General features: G+C 36.5%; 1 protein-coding gene and 1 long non-coding RNA gene across 23 annotated transcripts in view; one reads left to right on the forward strand and one right to left on the reverse strand.

Moving 5' to 3' along the window:
* Nucleotides 1–18,914, forward strand: part of MARCHF1 (membrane associated ring-CH-type finger 1) — an 833,115-nt gene that overhangs the window by 660,416 nt on the left and 153,785 nt on the right. The window contains exons 1-2 of one of the 21 annotated variants that reach the window (XM_071092876.1): nucleotides 2,722–3,559; nucleotides 9,660–9,786. The exons of the other annotated variants lie outside the window; for them this stretch is intronic. The gene's annotated coding sequence lies outside the window, so the exon portion shown is untranslated. Of the gene's footprint in view, nucleotides 1–2,721; nucleotides 3,560–9,659; nucleotides 9,787–18,914 lie in introns of those variants that run through there. 21 annotated transcript variants of the gene reach the window in all.
* LOC139362287 (uncharacterized) lies at nucleotides 906–15,184 on the reverse strand. 2 transcript variants are annotated; one of them, XR_011620853.1, is made up of 3 exons: nucleotides 15,097–15,184; nucleotides 4,376–4,477; nucleotides 906–975 (listed from the first exon to the last, which is right to left on the reverse strand). It is a non-coding gene; the product is annotated as an uncharacterized lncRNA (long non-coding RNA). The 2 variants fall into 2 exon arrangements; XR_011620852.1 differs by having other exon boundaries at nucleotides 4,371–4,477.

Genomic DNA, 18,914 nt, shown 5'->3' on the forward strand with positions numbered 1-18,914 from the left:
CAGGGTCTGGTATGTATTAATTGTACTTCTGTGTGGGAGACAATTAATTATAAAACTGCATCTCATTTGGAGAGAAATGAAAAACTCTTTTCTTAAACATCACTTAAATCGAACCACAAACATTCAACCATCAAACAGTGGTAGGATAAACAGATTTCAGTGCACATGACTTTACCTATTTAAACCAATTTAACTTTCCTTTTATGTTCAGAATGAGTCACAATGCTAAATATGTTGTTGAATCCTCACTACTTTTTCATAAATTGATAAGTGAAAAACTATTCATTGACTACATAATTTATCAATTATGAAGTGGCCAAATCTAGAAATACTGAAGTTCTTTAATTTGTAAAGTATTGGAACGGAGAACTTTAACATTGGAGCAAAGATTTTTTCCTTAATTTTGTCAAAATAATTACTTGTGTTGAAGACTGTGAGCATTTTTAGAGTGTGAGAGTCAGTATAATGGAGTGATTGGATGGATAGCAGAGTCACTCTTAGGAAGGTTATTTAACATCTCGAATAAGTTTATCTGTAAAAGGAGTATATATATTAGTATCTACCTCTTACAGTGGTGCTTAGAACAGTGTTTGCCCTGTGTATTAGCTATTTTTAGTATGGGGTTCTTAATATTTCTTTATCAGTGATGGCTTCAAGCAAGTGCTCAATAAATATCTTTTTAAGCCAATAAATTGGAACATGGTCTATAATATATGCAATGTTTTCTAGGTGTAATAATAACAAAATGCAGAGTACACAGGATTAAGGAAGATGTTACTAATCTGAAGTTATTTCCTTGAAAAAATGCATATTCCTATTTCCATAAAAAGCGTGCATATATTTAACAATAAGTAATAGATTGTCTTAAGTCAGTAATAGTATTATTCATAATGGGTGTCTTCCTTACTTTTATCTGCTTATGCCATCTACTGTCCTTAGACACAGGAAAATCACAGAGAGTACAGAGGACTCTGTCTAGAATGCAATTGCAAAATTATCTTTTATATTTCTAAGTCTCCTTTCCTGCCTATTTCTTGCAGTTCTTTAATGAATCAGACTTTCTCATCATCCATATTTGTTGAGTGTCACATATCGAAAATCTTGTTCTATACTGGGAATTATGGAGTAATAATTTTAAAAATTCCTTTCCCATTCCTCAGTGAGCTTACGGTGAAACTGGGTAACTAACAGTGCACAGAAGAGTTCACATAACAGGTGTGAGACTCCTATCCTGAGAATAGCCTGCGGCAAGATTAGCCCTTGGCTGACATCTGGAAACTTAGATTCCATAAATAGTGCTTCACCCTACCTGTTAAGGATGATTCACTGTGCCTGAACTGCAAACAACATAGCTATCCTAAGCACATGCCTTCCTTCTGGGAGTCTGGAGTCTTGGTACATGTGGTTGCCTACACACTCAGCCCCCAATAAAAACTTTGAGCACTGAGTCTCTTACAATCTCCCCTGGTGGCAACACTTCTTCACATGTGTCATCAAATTCATTGAGCACATCCCAGCACACCCCACTGGGATGGACTTTTGGAAGCTTGCTCCTGGTTTCCTCTGGACTTCACTCCATCACTCCCTGTGCCTTTTCCCTTTGCTGATTTTGCCTTGTATCCTTTCACAGTAATAAATCACAGTCGTAAGTATGAATATATTCTGTCTTGAGTTCTCTCAGAAAGTCATTGAGCCTGGGCCTGGTGAATGGAACCCCTAATACGCTATTTAAAAAAGAAGTAGAGACAGAAGCTATGGGAATTCAGAGAGCCATCACCTCCATCTAACTGGGACAGGGTAGCAGCAGGGAAAGTTTCTTAGAAGAATGGTATGTAAAAAGGCACTTGAAGAATGGGTGTGAATTGATCAACTGTCAAGGAAGGCTGTTTAAAGGGTTATAAGTCCAAGGCATGGGAGCTAGAAAACATAGATCATAAGGAGGAAGTTATATAAAATACTTTGTAAGGGTTTTTGAGATGGAATCTTAATAGAATGCATTATCTTCAGTCTACTCATAGAAGTCATACAACCTCAATCTGTGTGAGATTGTCAAGCTAAGTGAGTTTGACAGCACATGTGAAGAAGTGTCACCTACCAGGGAAGTTCATGAGAGTCTTGGTGTTCAACACCAGTCATTGAAGTGTTATCTGGCTTTGAAATAGAGAAACTGATCTAGAACCCATCAAGGTCCTTGAGACTTTTCTTGGTGAGTATGTATAAAATGGAACATGATTATTTTTGTCATTCAGGATTGTGTCTTATAAACATGATCTTGCTACTGTGAAAGTAAAAAATTCCAAACATGGGATAAATAATAAATGTGCAATTGTTAGTGAACATCAAACATTATATATCCTAAATTTTTACCTCTGGATCTTTGTACCATATATTATCCAATAGCAATTATACTTTGAGTTTTATTGTCCTTGCAACATTTACTTTTTTATTAATTTATATTTCTAGTTTGTCTTAGTAAATATAAGACAGTTACACCTATGATTCTTTCTTTCTCTTTTTTTTTAATTCAAGTAAGGTTGGTGTGCCTTGGATATGTTACAGTTGATCCAAAAGCTACAGAGAAGTTATATAGGTTTAATACAGTATATGTGAGATTATCAAAATATTTTGGATGTGAAAAAGGCAGCTTTCATTTATCCATCACTTAATTTTTTAATACTTTTTCATATTAGTGCTTGTTACTGCTTTTTAACACACATATTACTCACAAATAGGCTCCTCAAGAAGAAAAGTCAGCCAAATCTGGCCTTTTATTTCTTCTAGGGTGAAGGATCATTAGATTTAACTAGCAACAATATAATATGTATCTCACAAGAAAAACCTTTCAAAAACCAACTGTCAAAAGGAAAGAACGGCTTGTACTTCCAATTCAAGTCAACAGAATTTTCTTTTAAATAAAATCCTTTGCTTTTTGGTGTGTGTAGGAAGCAGCTCACAAAATCTAATCTGTTTATGAGAAGATATTCAAAAGCCACTACCTTAACAAAATGATATTTCACTTAGTTTCCATCATTTCCTATTACATTCACTAGACTTCATTTACATGACAGAGAGTCATTTCAATTCTTCAGTTAGTCTCTATCTTAAAATGTCTTACACATTGTTAAGGTAAAGTTTATAAAATGTGCACACCAGTTAATTCTGAAATAAATAAAGATGCATGGGCTAGTCGGTACAATTTACTCAACAAATCTTTTTGATGATGTACTGTGTATAAGGTATTATATGGTTCACAGCATTTTAAATAGGCGTTTTCTTCTGATCCAATATATACTTTAATTTTACTTCTGTTAATCTTCATCTCTCCGTATTTTTCCAGATTTGTCTTTAAGATCCCAAGGTATTTTCCAGCAAGGTCAAGGTGAAAGTGTTTCTTATATGTAAAACATACTGAGAATTCTTTTCAGCTGAAAACCTGAGCCAAGTGTTTGCACCTCTGAACAGGTGTTTAATGTTCTGATTTATTGAGAGATCCATTTTGGTTTGCTAACACAATGGACCTATAAATCATCTATCCCTTCAGACTACATACCTTTAGAGGGTAAGTTTAATAGGTTGATGAAGTAAAGTAGGATATATAATTAGGAAATAACTAGGAATAAGGTGGACTAATTTGAGAACTTTCAGAGAGCCTGAGTTAAGGTCTGTCCTGAGACCAAAGTTGAGGAAATGGGTATACATTTAGTTTAATTATTGAAGTCTGGGTGGGAGAAGATAAGAAAGTCTGAGACCTTCTTAGGTCCTGAGGCATGTTATTTATATACACTCACTCCTTGGGTGATCTCATTTAGCTTCATAACTTTATATATAATCAATAGCCCAACAACTATCAAGTAGATATTTTTAGCTCAAATCTCTGCCATGAATTCCAGACTCAAAATGGTAATCAAATTTCCCACAAAAATAAATAATAGGAATCTGTCTTAGGTCAGGTTTCTCACAGCAGATCCTGAGATGAGAATTTTTTGCAATGACTCACTATGAGAATATTCCTAGGAGAAGACATCCAAGGAGTAAGAAAGGCAACCAAGGGAAGAGAAAGAAGTCAGAAGTTCTCTGCTCCTGCATGGGGATGCTGGAATGTAAAATGCACTTCACTTTGTCCCCTCTTGAGGCAAGGGAGCAAGGTTTTCATCCTCCAGTGTTTGTCATTCACTGGCTCAGGGTCATTCAGGGTGAGAAAAACTCCCAGTCACTTTGATTCTCTTTACATGCAGGTAAACTGTCCAAGAAGCCAAAGGGCAGTTTTCCAAAGAGAATTGCAGTAGTAGGACTTTAGAAACAAAAGCGCACAGAAGTCAAAGGAGATGTGTACTGAGAGGGACCCAAAGGGATTTTGGTGGAATACTCACAGCACCTGCTATCGTCCATCCTTTGAGCCACCCAGATCCATATGAACTCATTTCATCCTGTCATGGATTCGTATAGATGATGATTGGGCACTGTTTCTGAGGAGAAACTTAAAGACATTGATTAGTCAAATGGGCTCTCACTGCTTGCAGCTGTAAAGTTATATCTGATTCATCATATCCTTCTTCTGACTCATTCCAAATATTCTTCATTCTTGATGATCACTTCTGTTAGTCTAAGTGGCTTGCTGGTGAAGTATCTCTGTCCTTTGAACCTGATCATTCTGTAGTTGCTGCAATCACTTATTTGAAGTTAAACCTGGGTGTGGGTAAATGAAAATATGCAACAGTGGATTCCCCCAAATTTCAAAATATTTTTTGCTTTCCCAAGTAGTAGGAACCCTGCTTTCTAATAAAGAGAAAGTTCCATTGTTCAGTAAATTGCTGTTCTGCCTACTGGACAATATAACATGTGTTATTAAGCTCATGAGGGATCGTTCCAGTCATATGGTCAACTGATGTCCACAGAAAGGCCTTCAGTCTTCCTATGGCCGGGTAGCTTGTCAGGAGCTGCTTTCTAAATGGTGAAAGAACTATGCTGCAATAGTATGGCCTTGATCCGGAACACTAGGCTTCTCACTGCAGTTGTGCATTCAAAGCTTGACAGAGAGCCCACATTGCATTTTTATTCATCATGGTACCTCTAGTAGTATTGCCATTTATTATTGCTCTGGCATCAAGGGTGCTTGTATTGCAGCTGATATTGCTGCAGAACCTTCTATCATTCTAGGCCCCACTCAAAACTGCAGCTTTCTGAGTCATCTAATAAAGGGGCATCATTCCGAAATGTGGTTTATGCTGTGTTTAAAATTCAAAAAGTTCTACCAAACACTCTGGGTCCTTCTTGATAGTGAAGTAAAATGCAAAATTTGGTCTTAACTCTGGAAGAAATGCACTAGCATGCAGCAGACTACAGAATTTCTAAAAATTTCACTGATTTGTCCAGCTCCTGAAGATATGTTCATTTTATTTCCTACTCTCTGTGATACAGATATTCTAACAAAGCATTTAGAGTATTGGCCCCTCCTGCTCATTAGACCTTATTGTACCTGATGATATCGTCAATACAGTGGACTGTTCTGATATTTGACAACCACTGGACATTTGAATCTACCTCCAATCTGTTTTGTAAAATATCCCTGGAGCAAGACCATGATTGTATACTAATGTCTATGCCAGATGAATACAAACTGCTTTTGATCCACATTTATGACAAATATTGAAAATAACACATTAGTAGATTAATAGCCTCATACCACATGCCAGATACTGTGTTGTTCTGCTGTAGTAAAGATATTACATACAGTACACAGCAGCTTCAGTTAGTGCTTCTACTTGGTTACATTTGCCGTGGTCTACTGTCATTTGCCTGACCTACCAGTTTTCTGCGGGGAACAGACCGAGAAGCTAAATGGTGATATGGCAGAAACAATCATTCTTATATTTTGTAAGTCTATTTTTCATACAACAGCCAAAATGATCCTTTCCAAATATCAGTTAGGTAATATCTTGGTGCTTTTCAAAACCTCTAATGGTTTTCTATATTACTCGAAATAAAACATAAATTCTTTCATGGGCCAAGGAGCCATAATCCAGCCTTGTGGTATCTTGCTAATTTTCTTCTCACTCTTCCTCTTAATAACTCATCTCCAGACACACTGATTTCCTGTTGTTCCTCAAGCACAGGTTTTGTTTTCAGGGCATTTGCCCATCATGCTCCTGCTGCCCAGAGTGCTCATTCCCCACACAGCACCATGATCAGTTTCCTTGTTTCTGTTACATTTCTACTGAAATATCACTTTATCAGTGAGGACCTATCTCCTTTGCTACTTATTTTTCTTTAAAAATTTTATCATAATCTGCAGTATTATATATTTTTAATTAGTTTAACCTATATGAGGGCAATAACTATTTCTTCATTCAATGCTGCTTCCTCAGTCTCAGAAAAGTGACTGATAAGTAGGACACATTCAACAAATATATGTCGAATGAATGAATAGAGCCTGCTTTGTTCTGTTAACTTATAATGCATAAGTTCTTAACATGGGATCTGTGGACTATGAGCAATGATCCTTGGGCCATGCCAGTCCATGAACATGTTACAATACACACAAGCTCAGCTGATCCTGTAGGGAAGCTCTGCCAGACAAATTGCACCACATGTTAACCCTCTCTTGAGGAAAAGCAGTCAGTCTCCCCATCTCTGTCAAGCAACTATTGGCCTATTGGTGTGGGAGAGTGTGCAGACTTTTGGCTGAGAAAGTTCCTGTTAGGCCAAAGGTGATTCTACAGAGAAGGGGGCAGCTATGATCATCAGCCACACAGCAGCTGGGTAATGGGGACACTGGCCAGTAGTAAACATCTGCTTGGGGAAAAACCTCCACCATTGATGACTGCTTGGACCACTGAGATCCACTTAAGTATCACATTGTTTCACCTCAACATAGCTTCTCTAGGATTTTGGTTAGTTACAGTTTGTAGGAAACGTATAAAAAGAGGTTAAGTGGAATGAAACACAGCCCTCATTGTTGCATTTGGTTCACAGGTCATACCTGATACTCACCATTGTCTTCGCCCATTCATTTTAGATTACTTTCACCTTTTCCAGCACTTATGCTGCTCTAAGTAGCTTACCTGAGAAATCTGAGTCCCTGGCTGCCATTCCCTTCTCGGGCCATAATTGCTATGTTTGTCCATTCACAGCCACACTAGTGCGAGGGAAAGAGATGTCCTAGTATATCTCTTGAGGGACATATGTGTTTCTCCTGTCACCATTATGTGGCAGATTTTCTCATGCTGTCACATCCAGCACCAATATCTGAGGTCTCAGTATCTGATCTACTAACATGGGACAGGATTCTGCCTAACATGGTCTCTAACCCAGGGATTCACTTTATAGCAAAACCTGGTGTGGCAGTGAATATATGATCATGGCATTTACTGGGATTAGCACATACCCTACCAGCCAGATGCTGCCAGCCTGACACAACAATTCTATAGCCTTTTGAAGATGCTTGAGAGGCCTCAGCTTGTAAAAGATACCCTGGGAAAATGGAGCTAAATCCCTCAGGATGCAGCATATTTTTTGAATCCACAGCCATAAATTGATGCTTTGCCTTATATACCTATAATACTTGGGCCCAAGAACTAACAGGTAAAAGCTACCCTGCTTATCACCACTCCCAGTGGTCCCCCTGGGGAATCTGCGCTTCCCACAGCCAGCACTTTGGGCTCTGCAGGTTTATAACTTCTGGTTCACAGAAGGAGATGTAACACTCCCAAATGAGAACAAAATAAGAGTCCAATAAACCTAAAGCTTTGATTGCTGCCTGGCGTTTCAAGCTTCTTATGATAGGAGCCTAGCAAGTTAAGCAATCTGTTACCATCCTAGCTAGCTTTGGTTAGCCTGTTAAATTATGTTTAAGGCTTCCTGTTGTATTCTGGCCGTGATAGGGACAGGAGGGTATGAAATATATTCCCTCCTTTTTTCTTCAGTAAGATGGTCCTTAAATTGTGTAATCTTTATTTATTTGCTGGTTTCTTTCAGCATTAGTCCACATTCAGCTTCTTCAACCTTTCAGTAGTAACTGGAAGAATGGGAACCACTTTTTAACGTACTTTTGTGTGAACAATGTTTGGATGGCTGGTGAGGAAGGGCTCCATCTCTCAAACAACGACATTTGGCTTCACGGTTTCTAAGGACTTCTTTTCACTCCACCTTTAATTATTGTCAGTGACTAAAGCCCTGAACAGAATGTCCACGAAGAAGCTAGAATCAATAACATTTTATCTCCTCCAGCACTGTAACAGACAAATATAGACTTCTTTGAATGTTTAATAAGTTTGCATTCTATTGACACTGTAAACATGTCTTAACAAGAGGAAGACTCTTTTTTGAGGGAAGTCCAAGGTCAAAGCAATTTTAATTGAAAATACTTTTTGTTGAAAAACTACACTTGTGGAGTTGAAATTCAGAAACGAGGCTGCAGTTTGGCTCACAAATCAAACACAGTGGGACACGGGATTTCTGTTGGCATGTAGTCTTCATGCTCTGTGTCTTCTTAGCTGAAGAACTCTGGCCTATCACCAGGAGTGTAGACAGCTCAGATCTCTTGACACAATCCCCAGCCAAGGACAGCCTCCCAAAAACCTCAGTAAAGGGGTCATGCCAACCACATACTGGGTGAGGACAGGCAGAGCAGGAGCTTAGAGCCAAGATAGTAAGAAACACTGGCAGGGGCAATCTCGACATATAAAATGGACCATTTTAATTTAACTTAAACTCTTCCATAGGGCACTTTAATATGTTTTGTAATTTCCTTTTTTTTTTTTTTTTTAATGCCAGAAAACCAATTTATTCCTTTAGCAAATTAAACCACATAAAGATCCTCACAATAGTTTGTTTGTTTGTTTAAGGAAAATTAATTATGGGTTATGCTTTCAGCCATCAGTTGTTATCTAAGCAGTCTAGTTAGGTGAGAGAATCTTAGCAGGAACAGTTTTATATATATGTAAATATAGCAAAGTATTATGCAAAATTTGTCAATGAGTGATCTTTATTGGAAGTTTTCAGAGGTAGGTTTGCTATTTAATGCATCACAACTTTTAAACTTACTAAATGGTATTAAAATAATCTAGAGTTTAACTCTTTTTTTTTTAATTTTATTTTATTTTATTTTATTTTATTTTATTTTTTTTAAATTTATTTATTATTATTATACTTTAAGTTGTAGGGTACATGTGCATTTACTATAATATAATCTAGTAGACTTATGACATGAATTTAGGATCTCATGTCTTTTAAACATGCCAGATGTTGTGAATAATTCTTACTCATCCCGTACATGATGGGACAAGTCTTTCTCCAAGAGTCTGCTCCCTGAAGGTCAAGATGAAAAAGGATTTGCCTTAGGAGATGGATGGCAAAAAAAAAAAAATTCCATGCAGGTGAATTTACAGTAACAAGTAGTTAGTTATTGACTCTAGAACTGCACTATCTAGTATGGTAGCCATTAGCCACAGGTGGGTATTTAAATTCAAACTAGTTGCAATTATATAAAATTTAAAAAATCAGTTCTTCAATTGTGCTGGCCACATTTCAACAGTTCAGTAGCTAGAAGTGTTTAGTGATTTCCGTATTGGACGATATAGCTATAGAGTATTTCTATCATCACAGAAAGTTCTATCAGACAGACACTACTTCTCTAAAAAATATGTTAAACTTTTCTCTAGGAAGAAGTGAATGGTGCCTAAATATTTTCAACACAGCTAGAAAAATAACCCAAATCTGGACAATATGTGATGATGCTTTCAAGTTCTTACATCCTAATACTTGACATTCAGCTTTGCTTGAATTAAGGTAATTTTTTTCTTAACAAGAAATACTGAAGCTTAAAAACTATTGACCATAAATGGTCCCCAGAGAATTAAAGAAACATTTCTAATTGTTGTGACTGTAGTATTGTGGTAATGTTGGAAGTTGTTTTTCCAGACCAGCAATAAAGCTAATGTGGGTCAGTATTTGGATTTCATAATAACTCAAAAGTATTGAATAACATGGTTTTGTGGTGCTAGGGATGGAACTCATTCCTTGCCACTGGAACTCATTCCTTGCCATTATCCCAAGCAGAAACTGAAACAACTTTGCTATTGCAGTTGCTTTTCCAACGGAAGGAATTTATTTTAAATGAGACTGATTCCATTTCATTTATTTCTAATTTTTGCAGATATTCAATAATTCAGTATAATGAATCTCTGATGAAATAAGAGCATACATTCAAAGTCTATCTATCCATCATTAATAGTTTTCTAGGATTTTGGGAGGTGGAATAGGAGACAGTACTCAGAGAGGAATGAATGCTATCTACTGATACTTTTAGCAATCATTATTTTCTCCTTCTGGATTTTCTGAATTAAAAACTCCGTTCAAGAAAAGTTGTTCTGAGGCCAAATTGGTGTATCTTAAAAAAAAAAATCTGTGAGGCTGATGAACTATACAAACATTCTTTAAATTCATATTATCTAACATAGTAGTTTGGAGGTTGTATCTTTGAGTTTTTCACCTATCATTTTAAGAAATAATTTTATTTTGCAGGTATTCTAACTATGACAATAAGCCACATTTAGATCTATCATCAACAAAGATTGATCAGTCAAAGGCTTGGACATATTTTAATTCAAATACCTCAAGTAAATTAAAGATGCATGTTTGAGTTGTTAAAAGTAAAGAAGTAAGGTTTTTAAAATCATCTTTAATCCATTTAAACCAAAGATGATATGTTGATATGGTCTTCATAGGATTACACCATCTCTTCTTATTATCTCATTTTATTTCTTATGTTATTAAGTACTAATGATCAATTTTAATTTTTTATAACTTCAGCTTTTTTTTCCTTTGTTGTTACAATTGAGTCCTGCTTTTTTGCTTCTTTTGGAGGCTCTCACTATCATCCAATATTTATTTTGTGTGTGGTTTATCACCCCCCATTTTTGAGCTGTTTCCATGTGTCCTACAGTGAGGATAATGTTGGCAGCTGTGTTGTTAATATAATTAATGTGCATAGTCTATTTGGATTGACTAGGCCAAATAAATCCACTTTGAGACATTAACTACCCAATTGGGCTGTCTTTGTTGATCAGATTAACTGGATAATTGTCAAATCTCTATTGCACTAATTACTGCAGAGTCACATCATATATTCCCTCATTCAATTCTCATTTAATTAAAATTTACAACCAAAGCTATATGAAGAAATAGTGACAAATAAATACAGATAAATAGACCAATTGGAATTCAGTAACCATGTACATTGTTTCCCTTAGTGTCTTTCTACTGAAATAAGAAAGGGAAAGTTATCAGAATGCATCCTTCCTCCTCTCACCAGAGAGAGGAGGAACTAGGAGAACTCTGTATTCACTCTACCTAAAACCTGTAAAGGTAACTTCCTCACAGCAGATTGAAATTCACAGACTGAATGGCTCTTTAGTTTTACTTTTAGAAAATGAAAATATAGGAATTAATTACTTTTTGGTTCATCACAGGTCTTTAATCTACCAGAAAAAAATTAACCAATCTTTATTTTTTTCCATTCTTATAAAAACTTTATTAAATTATAAAATCAATACATATTTATTCTATACAGTTTGGAAGTTATAGAAGAAAAATCCTTCAGTTACACTAATAGGAAATAACTATTGGAGGCTTTCTTTTTTATTATTATTTTACTTTAAGTTCTAGGGTACATGTGCACAACATGCAGGTTTGTTACATATGTATACATGTGCCATGTTGGTGTGCTGCACCCATTAACTCTTCATTTACATTAGGTATATCTCCTAATGCTATTCCTCCCCCCTCCCCTGACCCCACAACAGGCCCCAGTGTGTGATGTTCCCCTTCCTGTGTCCAAGTGTTCTCATTGTTCAATTCCCACCTATGAGTGAGAAAACCAATCTTTAATAAATTATTTATTTTTTCAACAAAGATCTTTTATACTTGGTTTGTGCTACATTAAAAGAATATGACTTCTGACCATCCTGGCCAACATGGTGAAGCCTGTCTCTACTAAAAATACAAAAATTAGCCAGGCGTGGTGGCGGGGGCCTGTAGTCCCAGCTATTTGAGAAGCTGAGGTGGGAGAATCCTTTGAACCAGGGAGGTGGAGTTTGCAGTGAGTCACGATAGTGCCACGGCACTCCAGCCTGGGTGATAGAGCGAGACTCCGTCTCAAAAAAAAAAAAAAAAAAAAAAAGGGATCTGGGATCTGACTTCTTACCTCTTAGAATTTTCACTGAACTTGGGGGATTAGACAGGTAACTCAATGATCACAGTTGCATATTTAAGTGCTTTCTTGATTCCCCAACTTGATATTTCCAATATTTTTAAATGATTTTGTTTAAAGTAAGAAAAAATGAAAGACAAAAATTTCTCTTTGTGGCTGCCCATCTACAAAATTAGATAAAACACATTTGCTGAAAAGCCCAAAAACAATTTGAAAATCACTAATCTATGCACTTCAAGGTAAATGCTACATGGTTTGGAGAGACTTCTAATAGAAGAGATCTCTTTTGCAAAAACTTACTTTTTCTGAGAACTTAACAAGATGACTACAAATAACAAAAATTGTTGCAATTATTTAATGACTCTACAAATATTTCATTTGATTGTCGTATTTCTAAGTTTTGCAGAGTTAATTTTAATATCACACTCATTTTCTGCATGGGCCTACACTGTATAAAAGAACATTTTTCTTACGTCATTTGAGTCTTTTCTTTGACTTGTTTTTTAATGGAAAAATACATGACATCAGTAATAATATTTAATGTTTTTTGAATACTATTTGTCAAGTACTGAGTTCAACATTTTAGCTAGGAGATGAAATTTTTCAAAGTAGATATTTAGAAAATTAGAGCTTATTATAAAAATAGTTTGGTAAGTATATATTTAAGGTAGTTAAAGGAGATTTGAAGAAAAATGTTATTAGGTTGGTGCAAAAGTAATTGTGAGTTTTGCCATTTCTTTCAGTGGTAAAACCTGCAATTACTTTTGCATCAAGCTAATAACAGAAATTTGGTCCCTCCATCCAACTTTCCCCTTATCTTATTCCCTATTATGTTTATTCACTCCCATGTGAATCCAAATGAAGAAACAGAACAACATATAATTTGTAGATAGATCTTTTTTGCCCAAATATAACAAGAAGCTTTGTTTGCTGCTTAATGCATAATAAAATTATTTTTTATTATATCTGAGGTAAAAACATTATTTGATATTGAAAATTATTTTGTTATTAACCCAACAAAAAGTCGGATTTAAAATTTCTGGAGTTTAGAACTTTGTTATGTCTTACTAATATTAATAAGATCACTCAGTAAGCATCTGTTATATATCATTTATTAAGCACTTACTGTGTGTTAAGCATTCCAGTAGGTACTGTATGCGTGTTATCATTAAACCTGACAAGAATCCCTCTAGACAGTTTTACAGTTTGAAGATTATGAAATTAAGACTTATATACTAAGTAATTTACCCTCAGTCCCAAAAAAAGTTAGTGGAAGAGCCTGCATGTGTAACCAGGTGCTGTACTCCCAGAGTTACTTGTCTACAGTTCAACATGCCAAACCACCTCCACAGTCCTCTCTGACTTTTCTTCAGTGTGACACACACAGAAGTGTAAATTGGCATTACAGATTATGTAGGACCAATACTATCGAAAAAAATGGGGCCGTGATTTTAAAAATAATTGGAGAATTGACCGGGTGTGGTGGCTCACTCCTGTAATCCCAGCTACTTGGAAGGCTGAGACTTGAGAATCATTTGAACCCAGGAGGCGGAGATTGCAGTGAGCCGAGTTTACACTACTGCACTCCAAGCCTGGGTGACAGAGTGAGACTCTGTCTAAAAAAATAAAAACAAAAATAAACAATTGGAAAATGAATGCAGTTGTATTAAGAAAAGATTGGGAGGCTTATTTTGCTAGTCAATAGTAAACTATTTGGATTTCTTGAGAAGGGGAATAGGATAATTAAAACGGAGCTTAATAATATGAGGCATTGTAAACTTGTCACACGGTTAAGATTTATGCATTTCACTACATTAAGTCTTCACTTAACTGCTGTCAAAATGTTCTTGGAAACTGCAACTTTATGAAAAAAAAATGTATAATAAAACCAGATTTTTTTGTCACAAATGTTGTAACAAAATGATGTTTAATGAAGGGAGTTTTTTGAGGACCTACTGTCCATCATTTTTCTTAAAGTCAGTTTCCAAGAACCTATTCACAATGTTAAGCAGGACTTACTGTATATGTAAATTTTATCTAACAAAAGAAATGTACACAAATATTCAGTGCTGTTTAATAGTTATTGATATGCATTCTGAATTATTTAGGAATGAGGTGTACTTTTGTGTGCAGCTTACTTTGATATGCATCATGGAAACAAGATACATTCATGAATGGATAAAGGGATGAATAGCTGAATAAATATGTGATAAAATAGAAAAGTTTCAGAAAAGTGGATGTTGAATATACTGTTGTTTACTGTGTAATTCTTTCAACTTTATTTGAAAATTTCATAAAATACTAGAAAAAAGTAGATTCATTGGTAGCAATATATAGGATAGATTGGAGGAGCAAAGGGAAGAGAGTAATGCCCAGAGGCACTGAAATAAATGAAATAGAAATGAATCTTGTGAAGAAAATTCTAGCCTGGTAAAAAGAACAATGGTAGTCCTCTCAAAATCTGGTGTTGAGGAGTTAGCATGACATGTAGCCAAATGCTGGCTTTCTTTTGAGGCACTTCTGTAGCAGTTTTATTTGTTTGTTTGTTTGTTTGTTTGTTTATTTTGTTTTTTGTTTTTTTCTTGAGACTGTCCAAACTGGAATTCTTTCTGACATGGGCAACATACATTCCACTTGATATTTCATGATCCTTCTAAAGCACCTTTTACTTGCTACACCAACATATAACCCTGCCCCAACATATAACCCTCCTACAATGGGACATTGACACTCTTCTATTAAGTGGAGGGCCCTTGTTCCCTTCTCCTTGAAACTAGGTGAACCTTTGCTACTTCCTTGACCAACTGAAGGTGGCTTAAGAGATACTATGTGGCTCACAAGGTGAGGTCACAAAAGGTCATACAACTCTTACCTTTCATGGTACATACCTTGAGAGCCATAAAGTCTATGCTGGCTGCCCTGAAGCCCACATGCTGGAGAAATCACACAGTTTCCAGAGAGAGAGAGATGCCCAAGGAGCATCAGCTGTTTCAGCCCCAGCCCAGCGGGTAGACGTGTGAGTGACTGAGTGAGTGAGCCAGCCTCCACGTGATGTCTGCCTTGAGCCTTCAATCATTTTTAGCTGATACCAAGCAGAGCCCCAAGGGTTATCTTTACTGAGTCATGTCCAGATTGCAGAGTTGTGAGCAAAATAAACTGTCATCACTTTAAGCCGCCAAGTTTTGGAATAATGTGTTACTCAACTATAGACCATTTTCCCCTACTCCAGGCCTCTAGGCCTGTGATGGGAGGGGCTGCCATGAAGGTCTCTGACTTGCCCTAGAGACATTTTTCCCATTGTCTCTTGGTGATTAACATTTGGCCCCTCATTACTTACACAAATTTCTGCAGCCGGCTTGAATTTCTCCCCAGAAAATGGGTTTTTCTTTTCTATTACATTGTCAGGCTACAATTTTTCCAAAGTTTCATGCTCTGTTTCCTCTTGAATGCTTTGCTGCTTAGAAATGTCTTCCACCAGACACCCTAAATGATCTCTCTCAAGTTCAAAGTTTCACATATCTCTAGGGCAAGGGCAAAATGCTGCCAGTCTCATTGTTAGAGCCTAGTAAGAACCACTTTTATTCCAGTTCCCAACAAGTTCCTCATCTCCATCTGAGACCAGCTCAGCCTGGATTTCATTGTCCATATCACTATCAGCATTTTTGTAAAAAACATTCAACAAGTCTCTGTAAGAGGTTCTAAACTTTTCCACATCTTTCTGTCTTTTGAGCTCGCCAAGTCTCTAGGAAGTTCCAAACTTTCCCACATTTTCCTGTCATCTGAGTCCTTCAAACTATTCCAGCCTCTACCTATTCCCAGTTCCAAAGTTGCTTCCACATTTTCTGGTATCCTTACAGCAGCATCCCACTCTACTGCTACCAATTTACTGTATTAGTCTGTTTTCACACTACTATGAAGAAGTACCTGAGACTGGGTGATTTGTAAAGGAAAGAGGTTTAATTGACTCATAGTTCAGCATGGCTGGGCAAGCCTCAGGAAACTTACAATCATGGTGGAAGAAGAAGCAAACACATCCTTCTTCACATGCCGGTAGGAAGAGTGCCAAGCAAAAGAGGAAAAGCCCCTTATAAAACCATCAGGTCTCATGAGTACTCACTATCATAAGAACAGCAGCATGGGGGTAACCATCCCCCATAATTCAGTTACCTCCCACCGGGTCCTTCCCATGACACATAGGATTTTGGGAACTACAATTCAAGGTGAGATTTGGGGGGACCATAGCCAAACTATGTCAGTCTGTGATGTGAATATAACCCCTAGGATGCAGTATACTACCTGTGTAACTGTACATGTCAGTTCTGAAAACTCTGCTCAAGGTTTTCTGAAAGCTTCCCTTACTTAGCTTGAGATAGATAGAAACATTCTCCCAACCACACATTATAGCCCCTTTTTTCTATCAATCTTTCCTTCTTTATATAGCCTGAAAATGGTTAATGTTATAAAAAAGTCAGAAAACTAGTCAGGAAAAAGGAGATATCTTAGCAATTCCTATATACATGTGATAGCAAAGCCCTTTAAAATATGGAGATACTGTTTACCTATTTACAGATGCTGTTCACAAATGAGTTAGTTCCCTTTAATATCTGGTTAGCATTCATCTAATGAGCACCTAATGCACCATATTTATTATATATAAATAATATCTAACATATTTATTAAATACATTAATATTATGTAATAATGTATTACCTATGTTATTAGTTGCTCAATAATATGTATGTATGTATGTATGTATTAGACACAGTGCTAGGCAACTAGGAATACAATGGTGAGCCATATGATTTACAGTGTAATGAGTCATTCAGGCAATAATAAATTATAGAAATACATAATGGTGAACTTCAGTAAGTGTCGTGAAAGTGTTTTAAGTCATAGTGAAGCATCATGTAACACAAGTCTGGATTAAAAATGAAGATACAGGATTTATCCCTTAGAAGTGGTGGTTCTAAATATAAGAAATGATATTCCAGGTAGAGTATGTAGGAAAAAAGTTCAGAAGTCTAAAGATAGAATGGCAAGAAACACTCCTTCCACAGAGGAAGGATGACAAGGAGCCTGGAAGAATTCAGAAGTGGCAAGAGAGAGAGGAGCAAATCTGGAGAGTGATGAGCCACAGAATACCAAAGAGAGTATGTTTCAACAAGAGCTGGTGTTCCAGGGAGCAGAATTCCCCAGAAGGCTTAGGGAGGAGTCATACTGAGAAAGATTATTAGGTTTGACAAAGACACAAGTACTAGTTACCTACAACTTCAAAGAAATAGTACTGAATGTTTTTAAAAGACACAAGGAAGATATTACAGTGTCACAAAGAAGAGGGATCCAAATTGGGCTGTGGCACTGCAAAAGGGTTTCTGGGTGGGTTAAGCCTAAGTTGAGTTTTAAAAAATAAATTAATATTAGATTTAAAACAAGAAATGTAGCAAAGCTATAGAGAAACAAAAGAGCATGATGTTCTGGAACTGCTGGTAGTTGGATCAAACGGTTGCATCTGGAAAAGTAACAGAGAGGGAACCCTGAAATAAGTACAGACCATATCACGTAAGATACTTGAACTAAGTTAAAGAGGAGACCTTTACTATGAAAGTTATTGGGAACATTAAAAGATTTAAAACAAGAAAGCAATGTGAAAAGACTTGAGTTTTAGTAAGAGCCCTGTAGTTAGTCAATTTAGGGGAAAAAAAAAAAAGATAAAAAGCAAGAGATAGTTAACAGGCAATTGCAGTGGGCCCAGGTGAATCATGGAAGTTTTAGAAGAGGAGATAAATATGAGATATTCTTTAAAACAGCAGTCCCCAACCTTTTATCTTTGTCAGTCTGTGACTCAGAGGTAAGGGGCCCCTGCTTTAAAAGGTCACTCATGTAAGGAGTTGAAGACTCTGGAGTTTGAGGGGTAGACAAGAGAGAGGACTAAGATGATGTTCAGATTTCTGTCTTTATTACCAGGATGAAGATGTGGGGCCACGTGCTGCCATCTGCTGCTAAAAAGAGTAAGTGGCAGTAGGCTCTAGACAGGGTGATCTGGCAATAGGAAAAAAATGAAAACAGAACATACTCAGAGATTTTCTTCTGGAAAAGAATCAAACAGATAGGTGTCTTCCTAGCTGGTAAAATATTCCTGAAAAATCTAGTGATCTGCTGAGATCCACAACACCAGTTCAAACATGAGGTACGGAAATTCCCATTTTGTATTCTCCCAAAACACTCTACCAGAAAAGGAAACAATTTCAGCCTCTCCTCTTTCAACTGATTTGAATGTTTTGAGAGCCAAACACTGCAAATAATGATTAATGGCCACAACTTACAACTCCACTGGATGCTTCATCCCACTTGCCCAAATTCCACACCATGGTGACAAATGCAAATGCCCAAAGTATACAGCACAGTAGTTCATGCATTCATTTTTGGGAAATCAGGACATTCATGGAAATGAAATATTTGTTAAAACCATCAAATAAAATACTTTTATCTACAAGAAGTTGCTATTACACCTGGTGAAAAATTACTGTGGTTGTCTAGCTGACTGAACAACTTGATAAATAAAACTGTTAATATGTGGATAAACAGTGAGGCAGGAACTTAAATTTTATTAACCTCCATAATTCTAAGAATCCAATACTGAGAAAGAAAATGTTGAAAAATACAAGGTATTCCTGAAAGCATAAACTAAATCCCCAAGAGACACAGG

This window comes from Macaca nemestrina, chromosome 3 (assembly GCF_043159975.1).
Source record: "Macaca nemestrina isolate mMacNem1 chromosome 3, mMacNem.hap1, whole genome shotgun sequence".
NCBI lineage: Eukaryota > Metazoa > Chordata > Mammalia > Primates > Cercopithecidae > Macaca > Macaca nemestrina.